We start from the raw sequence: 9,994 nt of genomic DNA, 5'->3' as shown, positions 1-9,994 counted from the left end.
TGTTTCCCATTTTGTTCCTGTTGTCAGAAGTCATGCAGGATGCTGAAGCATCCCCACCTGAGACTGCATGATCCAGCTGTGAAACTGCCTCTGTTTCTCTTTCCTTTAGTCTCTATCAGCTGCTGTTGAGCAAAGTTGATGCTGGATGGTTTTGAAGCAGGTTTAAACTTGAAAATGCAGTTTAGTTGAAGCAGGATTTATTTTTGTATTTTTCATTTGATCTTCTGAGCAAAAAGTTACCAAATTGGCAAATTTGGGGGAGGGAAGGTTTCAGCCAAGGAAATTGAGTTCCTGGAGGCTTTTCTAAAATGAAAACTCTGTTTTATGGTTAAAAGTGAGATCCTTGTTTGAAAAATAAGCTAATTGCTAGTAGTTTATTCCAGCATTAAAATCCAAACAAAATGCCTCAACATTACAATTGAAAATCATTACAGCTGAAAAATACATAGGCCTGTGCTGATTTTGTACCAGCTATAAAATTATTTAAAATATGTTCATATTTTTTCCTCCCCTCTGGTTAGGGGCAATGAACATGTTAGAAGCACCATTTATTAATAAAAACTGATGTATGAATGGCAAACTGTCTCTCTTGCCTCTTCTGTTTAGCTTTCCATCCACACCTGTGTCCGGCGAGCAGATGGTGTCCTCTGTGGGGACATGCTGGCAGGGGGTGCTGTGGCAGCAGTCCTTCAGCATCACTGCCGAGCAGTCAGGCAGTTCCTGGTAGCCTATTCCCACTGGCGTGCTTCTTCCCAGCCCTTCCGGGGATGGAGTTCCTGGCGGTAGTAACCCTTGGGAGAGGTCAGCGCTGTAGAACTAGCACAAAGCAGTGCATGTCTCCCTTTCAAATCTTATCAAATTGCCTTGTGGTGAGTTGGTACTACCTCTGTTCCCTCTGCTAAGCTTGGTTTGATAGAGGTGCAGTTGTTTAAAAAAGTCAAGTAGGAATAAAAACGATATATAAACCTCCATTGCTATGTGAAGGTATTAGAATGCCTTCCTTTCTTCCTAATTTGCTATTGATGTGGCATCTCTAAGTAGTTTATTGATGAAGTGCTCTATTTGCTTTTCACTGCTCTGTTTTGTTCTTGGCCTTATCCCCAGGGCCTGTGAAACCCTTTAGAAATTCCCACTGGTGCTTTGTAAATGAGAACAAAGCTAATCACCTCCTGCATCTCTCCTGCTGCTGAAAGAAACTAGCAGTCTGCTCAGTGAGTCTTTCTGCTCAACAATACCACATTTTCAAAGTCAGTCAGAATATTCTCTCAGTGAAGTGTGTTTCCTCAGGGCTCTTAAAAGTGGTGGAGAATTAAATAAAGGCCTGACATAACCAAAAGCAATTAAGGACAATTCACAAGACTGTTGTATAACTGATGCAAAATAAGTGTCGTTCAGTCTCTTAACCTACTTTTGCTTGCCACATCCCCTACCATTATCTTACAAGTATCATCATTTGGATTTGGGTGTTTTTTTCTTTTTTGTAATGAGGGAATGTTCTGTCATTTTGTGATTTCAACACAGGAAACAGTAAAATAAAATTAACATCATGGATAAGTAACAGAATTATCTGTGTTCATCTTTAATACTGTGTGGCTGACACAGCTGAGTGATATCTGAAAGAGAGAATGACAGGGAGCTTCCCTGAGTCAAAGGTGTATAAGATTAATTCCAAGTAAAAGACAAACAGACATCCTCCAATACTTCCTCAAATTGTATGTGGTTGTAGCATATACAAAGTGAAAAATACATAGCCCCAGGCTTTCTTAGGTGTTTAGAGGCTGTCAAAGCTGTGGTGAACACAGCACAAAGGGGATATTATTATGTACATGTAAAACATGATTAAGTGAGGGGAAGTAAGGCTTTTACTTCAGTCCCTGTGAGTGAAAAGTGAGATTCTATTTTGTATCCATTGTATTTAAACTATGTGTCTGTTGAATTAAGGGCTTTCTAGCTCTGTATGTATGTGTGGTCCATACATCTGCTATATCAATGTGCCAGATGTTATGAATCCAGATGCTCTCATTCCTGGATTAGCTCCTCAGCTTTGCTGCTGCACAGCCAAACACAGGTCTGTTGTGTCTCACACTTTGAGCATGGGGCTCACCAAAGCTAGGGACAGTCACACAGCCCGGACATCCTGGCACAACCTTTTGCAGGGGTCTCGTGAGGATGTTTGGCCATGGTCTGTGGCTGCTCGACTAAATGTCCCTAGAGCAGAGGAGGAATCATGTTTCTACAGTGGTGAAAGGGTAGACCATGAAGCAGGATCATGTACTCAAATGGTCCACTCTGAGAAAACTTGCTCCCCTGCTGCAGTCTTTGTCATAACCTGTCCTTACATGGCACAGCTCATCAGACATTCCCCTCCCTCCCCCTCTTCCCATCACACAACTCATCACATGGTTGAAAGGCCTATGAACAATAAGGGAGTCAGAGCTCTAATCCCTTCTGAAAATGATCACCTTTCCCTTTTGCTCCGATCCCAACATTAAAATCTCATCCATCCTAAAACTCTTTGCTGCAGCTCTACGGATCTCCCATATTTTTGCCACTATACTCATATATTCCTGTGCCCTCTTAGCACATTAAATGGTTCATGGCAAAGTCTGCTTCACACACTGTGCCTTCTCTAGTCTAGTCCCCATCAATGAGTCCAAAAAATTTGCAGCATGACTCAGTCCCATAATTGTTCTGAAAACCACACAGCCAGAGACACCCTTGTCTCTCCTTTGATTCACTAAAATGGTTGTGAGATTTATTACATTTTCTTGTCTTCTTGATCTACAGCTTCAGGGCAGTGGGCAGGCGATAAAAGATTCTCAGTGCCTTGGGAAGGGAGGATTGTCACTGGTGAGATCCCACTGTGATGTATGATCATCAAATCACACTGGAGGTGGCATGTGTTCCTTTTGTCAAGCCCCATCAGCTGATAAAGTATGAGGTCAGAAACAGCAAGAGCTTTGGCACAGGCAGAGAGGTTGATGAAGAACAACTCACTGTGGCTGTGATTTGGAGCTAGAGCTGCTTGTGGTTGCAAGAACATCTGTTACAAGATGGTCATAGGGTACATGCACAGATTTGGTCCTGCTGATCATAATGCCTGTGCTGTTGAAGTTGGAAACTAGTCAAAACAAAGAGAGGGACTTAGGACTTAAATCTACACTGAAATTGTCACTGTGCCTCCAAAGTTACTGTAATTCTGGTTAACCTGATCAGAGTGGTCACCTCAGCTCACTCACAGTGTGGTTTTGGACTGGCTATGATGGCACCCTGCAGCTCTCCGGGTGCCCACAGCTCTCAGGCTCCCTGTCTGCTCAGCACTACAGTCCCGTGCCTTGGACTGCGCTGGTGCCATCACGTAGCTGTGAGCAAACACAGGCTATGGAGCACTGCAGTAATGCACAGGCCATGGAGAATTAAAAGCATCAGGCAATTAAAAGCCAGGTGAATTGCATAGTGACTCCAGAGGACTGTGCACACTGAGCACACACGGATGGAACCTGATGTACTTATTAGCCTGTGGCATATATCATGCCTGACTGTTCTGTGGGCAGCCATGAGCTGCTGTTGGGAGTGAGGACAAGAAAGAAGTACACAGACAGAGCAGCAGGAAGAAAAAAACAGTGTGTCCATCAAAAGTGCTTCAAACACAGGTAACAAGCTATAGCGTACAGGATTAGGTCCCGGTTGAGTCCAGAGCCCCACATTTGTAGCACCTTGCATGACTGCATACAAAAAAAAAAGTTACCAAAAAAAGGTGTTAAAGGGTCATTGATCAATAGCTTCTGTTTCTATCAAACACAGAGGGGGTGCAAGGCAAAAGCACTTGCAGTCTCTGAGATGGGAAAAGGTGTTCATACGGAGGAGAAAAGTCTCTGTACCTCTTAGATCTCAAATTTGTGTTTTACAGTCCTGATTTATACACCAATTTTCAAGCAAACATTAATTTAAAATTTAGTAATTTTATGTCTACATTGCCTGAAATAGTACTATCTATATTTCCTATGTGCACACAGACTACTTGAAGTGAGATTTTAATCTGCAGCTGCTATGTTTAATAGCTACAATTAGGGAAATGGTTAAGAATACTTGATTTTATTGCATTCATACTTCCTTTTCTGTTAGGGAAGATGCACATTTGTGGTAGTGTTTTAATGAAACACAATAAAATGTTGATGGTAAGATCTGGAGATGATACTAAAATGAGAAGGACACTTCTAGAATATAAAACAGTAGAAATTAATTCCTCTTGGTTTCCCTTTTATTTAGCTTGATGGCTCAAATTTCCATGTGGAAGGCTTATACTTTCTTTTAAAAGCAACAGGGTGTTATGCTCTAGTGATGAAAGGGCTGCGGAGTTGCAAGCTTAACAGTGACTGCAATAAAAATGAACTATTTGAGAGTGTTTGATTGTCTGCTCTGTGTAAGTTACCTGTCTGCAGTGTGTGAGCTGTAGAAAATGTTCAGGAAGCTACTGAAGACACATTAAGCCCATGGATACAATGAGGGAAAAAGCTTATTGCAATTTCCAATGGAAATAAAGTTTGGAAAAGCCAGATCACAGGGCTTTAATGGAGCTGGTGGAGAACCAGGCTGAGTATTGCAGGGATGAGGCAAGACTGCTCCAGAAGGAACTGGTTCTAGTGTGAGCAGAAGCCAATTTGCTCTACCTGGCTCCATGGCCAGCATCCCCCTGAACACTTTTTATTTTAGCAATGTGGACCTCCCATGGAATCGTTTCTCATTGGCTCCAGGACCATCACACACCCAGTATGAGCATGCTGGGCAATGTTTCCTGGGGCACCAGACAGCTGGAGAGTGTGTGCTTCTCCCAAGAAGGTGGTAGCAAGTGACTAGTCAGGGAAGTGCACAACTGCAGGAGCCTGCAGTGTCTTACAAGTGGTCTCAGACTAATTTTGACATGAGCTGGAAGCACTAGTTGCTGTTACTGTTCTCCTAGGCATGAACAGCACTGCCCTCCTCTTGAAGCTGGCTTTGGCTCATAAAAGGAGCAGACAGCTTTTATCCATTCTGCCCCTTGTTTGATTGATGAATACATCAATCTGTGTTGTATTCACCAAAGTAATGCATGAAAGAAATATTTAGGATGCAATGCCACATGTACCAAAAGTTAGGAAATGCCTGGTTCTCAAATTTCCAGTATAACCTAAAGGGATCCCACTCAGACATCCATCTCAATGCTGGATGCAGGGAAGGTTCAGGGCAAAAATTATAAAGGAACTGTGCAATTAGAAACCAGTTTTATGCCTGCACGTAAGGGCAGGCTTCACAAGCAACTCCAAATATGCTGCTTCTGCTCATAGTTCAGCATTTGGATATCAACTGCTTTTACCCTGTGCTGAATTATAAGCTTCTGCAGTTTTTGAAGGCCAAAATTAAGCATTAATTATCTTACACAAATGTAATAAGTTACCTTGCTGTTATCTTCAGTGAGTCACCTCTGAACCTTCAGTACAGTAACTCAGAAACTTTGATGATCTTGATACCCTCATCTTGCTTGTGCACATCTCTATGATTGGGGTCTGGGATGTTTGAAAAGGATAGCTGTCTCGTGTGTTTGGCTCAAAAGAGAAGGAGAAGGAGCACAATCCAGTATCTTCTTTCCTGTCTTTGAAGGACAGGGGACTCAGGTCCCTGCAGTTTGGGAGATTAGGAGGGACATACACTGCTAGTGGTGAGTGTGTGAAGGAAGATGCTAGCCCTCATTTCTTAGCTGGGGAATTTTTGACCCTAACAAGGAAGGAGAAGGATGAGAAGGGAGTTTTAGTGCTGGATATGTTGGCACTGCTGTGGAGGGAGAACAAAGAAGCCTAAGGCAACTGTTCTCTTTTTTTCCTTTTGAGGATGCCATCCTGCTCAGGGATGGCATCCCTCAGCCTGTCATGGGGGCCCCAGAGTGGTGTGACAGGATGGTGACATGATGCACAGTTCGCCACCATCTCCCAGGTGCAGCTGCTCTGGCAGTTCAGCTGTGTCTCTGCGTAATATCTGCTGCTGCTCTGCCAACAGGTTCAGCCCATCCTCAGCATGCTGACAGACAAGCTCAGGTGGTTCAGGAGCAGAGGCAGTTTGGAGGCTGATGCTTTGGCTGGGACATGTTTGCTTTGGCCAACTCTGCTGCAAAAGCAACTGCAGAGAGCAGAGGTGCTTTGTGGAGTTGGCAGTGCCTGATGTCAGCAGGAATTCAGAATGAGCCCTGACTTGAACCACCAGCACGCGCCTCATAGCTCCCTCAATGCTTCAGTCATTCTGGGGTGTTGCCAACATGCTAAAGAAACTGAGAAGTGAAATTACAGAGGTTTAACATTCAATGTCTCAACCAAAGAAGAGAAGAATTTCCAAGTCAAAGATACTTTTTTACCCCAGAGTGCAGAGTATGAATACCTGCTTCCAAAAAAATGGAGGTCTGATCCCTTCACAGGAAAGGATCACAAGGGTCCATTGCAAAGGCAAGGGTTAAGTAACCCTAATGTAGGATGGACCAGTGTCCCCAGTAAGAGATATTAATTCACTTTTAAAAAGGAAAAGAAGGAAAGGAGAGAAATGTAATTTTGCTCCAGCATTCTTCATGGACAAGATATAAGCCTTTGAGTGTAGGAACATGTTGCTCAATAACCTGAATATCTGTTAGCTCAGTGCTAACAGATGATAAAACTACTTGTACAGTGTTCTAGGGAGCACATTCCCACTCTCATTAAACATAACACAAACCCAAATACATTTCAAATTTATACTATGATGACACTGAAGATGAATAAAGTTATTTTCTTCACTGTGGGGCCTCTGAAGTCACAAATAATGCAGCTGTTTTAGGTGATGGGCAGCCTAGGAAGGCAGGGCTGTGTTTGCTCAGAATGAGGTTTGCTGTTACAAAGAATTTTCCTTTATTCTCTAAGGATGATATAAATTGCTACTAGTCCCAATTAACTGTTTCAGTGATGACATCTTTCAGAGAAATAGGCTGGAACGGGAGAGGAGAAATATATAATGAGTGAGGTTTTCGCCTTTGCTCTGCCCTTTCTATAATTAATCAAATGAGTAGTGAAGAAGAATAATCCATAAAACTCCCAAACGTAGTTGGAAGAGATGTTCCCTCATGCAGAAAACAGCCATGGGTCTGCCTCTAAAGATGCTTTCAGAAGCACTGGACCTGGTATTTTGAGAGGATGATGCTGGAGACAGAAGGGCCTGGAGCCAGAGTGCAGCCGCAGCCACAGTGTGGAGCAGAGTGGCTGCCCTGGGCAGAGCTCTGGTGCCTGAGGGCAGTGACTGCAGGCTGTGAGCCACAGCTCAGCCCATGTCCCCAAGCTGGCTAAGCTGTGCAGAATAGCTCAGTAGCAGGGGCATGCCAAGGTATCTTAAGACCCCTTTAGCCCTATTTGTTGAGCTGCAAGTTTCTCAGTTCAGTAAAAATCTGATTTAATGTCAGAACCTCTCTGAGAAAGACTCTCCATTGTTCAAAATTGTGAACTTCATATCACTGTTTTATACTGCAAAATAGCATGCTCTTCACCCATCCAATAAGAATCGTGCAGCATCTTTGTGTATAAATCTGTTAGGTCATGTCTGCATTTCCCTGCTATTGTTTTAGGAGTCTCCTTCCGGTATTCAAAGACAGGGAAATATCTTCTTTAATATCTATCATCTTCCAGCTTTGAAGCTGTGCTGAACAACAAAGACAGGCAAACATTTAATTCTCCCCTAATCCTTTAAATACCTCCACAAGCACATGGTGTTCACACGCTGTTAAGCCCCTCTCCTGCAGCAGCAGTACATCTTCTTTTAACTCTGCCTCTAAAGCCTGCAGCTTCAGCTGGGGTGGAACAGGAGCCCATGGTACCCCTCATCCTGTGGTGGCTGTCCTTCTGGGTGGTATGCAGAGGGATGGTTTTCCATAATAAAGCAATCATCTGGATTGAATTGCAGATACCTAATCCTCTCACAAGGTACTCCTGTTTAGTTTTGTGAAGTGAACAAAGACATCAACTTAGACATGCTCTGGGCTGGGTTCGGGTATCTTTGAGAGCTTCTGATCATTCCTGTGATTAGCCAGCCTGATCTGGTAACTTTTATACAAAAGTGCAAGCACAGGATCAAAATCTTTTTCTTCAGGAAAGGGAGCTGAAATAGAAAATTTCTTTAACTTCATTCCCCTGGAAAACATCTGAAGGAGCAGACATGACAGCTGGGACAAACCCATCTCTCTCAAGCTTCCTGCTGGTGTTTTGTGGTGTAGAAGCAGAGTGGGATTTGAATAGTTGCCTTACAGGATGGGAAGTGGGCTGGGATGCATTGCTGTTCATATGAATTGGTAAGTATTCATTGACTTAAGCCCCACAAAACAATTTTTTTTCTCCTTTCCTTCCTCAACATGAAAACTTTTCACTTGTTTTCAATGTTTTTGCTGCCTTTCTGTGAGGACCCACAAAGACGTTTAGTCTGTTCCGCTGGCTGAAGACAGATAACCACACCAGTGTAATTTCTGACAGCTGCCTAAAGCAGGTCCTGAGGAGGTTCAGACCCCACACCCTCCTCAGACAGTCCATCCTCATGTTATCCTTCCTGTTACAAAATTCCACCTGGCATCTAACCTGAAGCCATGGTTTCTTGGCCTGTAGAGATGATTATGGAAAATAACCAATCTTTTATCCTGGCAGCAATGATCTATCCATTCAAAGACTCTTTTTCCTACTCCCACTCAAATCTCCTCTTCTTCAGGCTAAAGAACCTTCATTCTTTTCTATATATTTTCTAGATTTCTGTTCATTTGCATTTCTGCCTGGACTACATCATGTTCCCAGGGTGGCACTATTCTACAAGCTAAAAGCTGAGGGCCAGACATCATCATTTAGATCAATGTAGGCATGCGAGCTGGGCTTTGGGCTTCTTATCGAAAATCTTGCCTTTTATCAAAGGCTGTAAAAGCCTGGTGAAAGCATTCTCTGATGAAAGCTTAGATAATTTAATAAGAAGTAGCATTTCTCGAGCTAATCTGTCATCCAAGTGCACAGCTACACTGTGCTGCAGTGTTGGTGGCCATTGGGAAATTTTTCTTTATTGCACACTCTCACTTGCTGAAAGCTAAAACCAATCTAATAGCAGGAGGCTTTGGAGGCACAGTAAAGTGTATAAAAAAGACTCAATTCTAAATTTTTTTATAAAAGAAAACCAAAAGGGGAAGCCAAAATAGGCCACTACTGAGGGTAAAAAAGACAGATGTAACAAAAGAATATTTCTGAGATTTTGTGCTGATTTGTGCTCTTGAGTCACTTATAAAAGACTATATTCAATGTTGAGAAACTAATGAAATGTTCTTCATGAAGGGTTTTTTTAATTACATTTTTAATAGTTTACTTCTTTAAACAGCACTATCTTGTTATCTGTTGAAAGCTTCTCTTTGCAACCTTCTAAAGCTCTCCATATATTTTCTGTGAGAAGATTTTAAACCCCCCAGTATAAACAGACGGTCTATTGGTATTTGTATGTCAGCAGTTTATATGGTAAAACACACTAGATTAAGTCTTTGGCATTGGAGGAAAAGTTAATGTATAAGATTATCATGTGACGGCTTTACTCTAGTAAGATCCACACAATTAATCAAGACCATTGTGGCTATAATAACACAAAGATGCCATGTAACTATGGGCAAAATCTTTGGTTAGTGCATTTGCTACTTAAATGAAGGGAAAAGTTGCCTTTCAGGGCATGTTATGCATGAAATCCTGATTTTAGCTGTACTAATGCAGTTAACCTGTGGCTCACATGTGAGTGGGCACACCACAGGGCCCTGAAGCTTTAATCAGCCTTTTGGAAACACACATGGGGTTCCTGCCTCTGCTGTACACATCCTGTGAGCCTGGTTATCCTACAGGCCAAGGCTAACATCTTCACACTAAGGAAATCAGTGAGAGTACAACGGGTTTCTTTACACCGATTTTAATTTGCTGTAGAGTTAGGTTATTCATAGAGATAC

Source organism: Molothrus ater, chromosome 2 (genome assembly GCF_012460135.2).
Source record: "Molothrus ater isolate BHLD 08-10-18 breed brown headed cowbird chromosome 2, BPBGC_Mater_1.1, whole genome shotgun sequence".
In the NCBI taxonomy this organism is placed as follows: domain Eukaryota; kingdom Metazoa; phylum Chordata; class Aves; order Passeriformes; family Icteridae; genus Molothrus; species Molothrus ater.
This window is presented reverse-complemented; position numbering follows the sequence as displayed.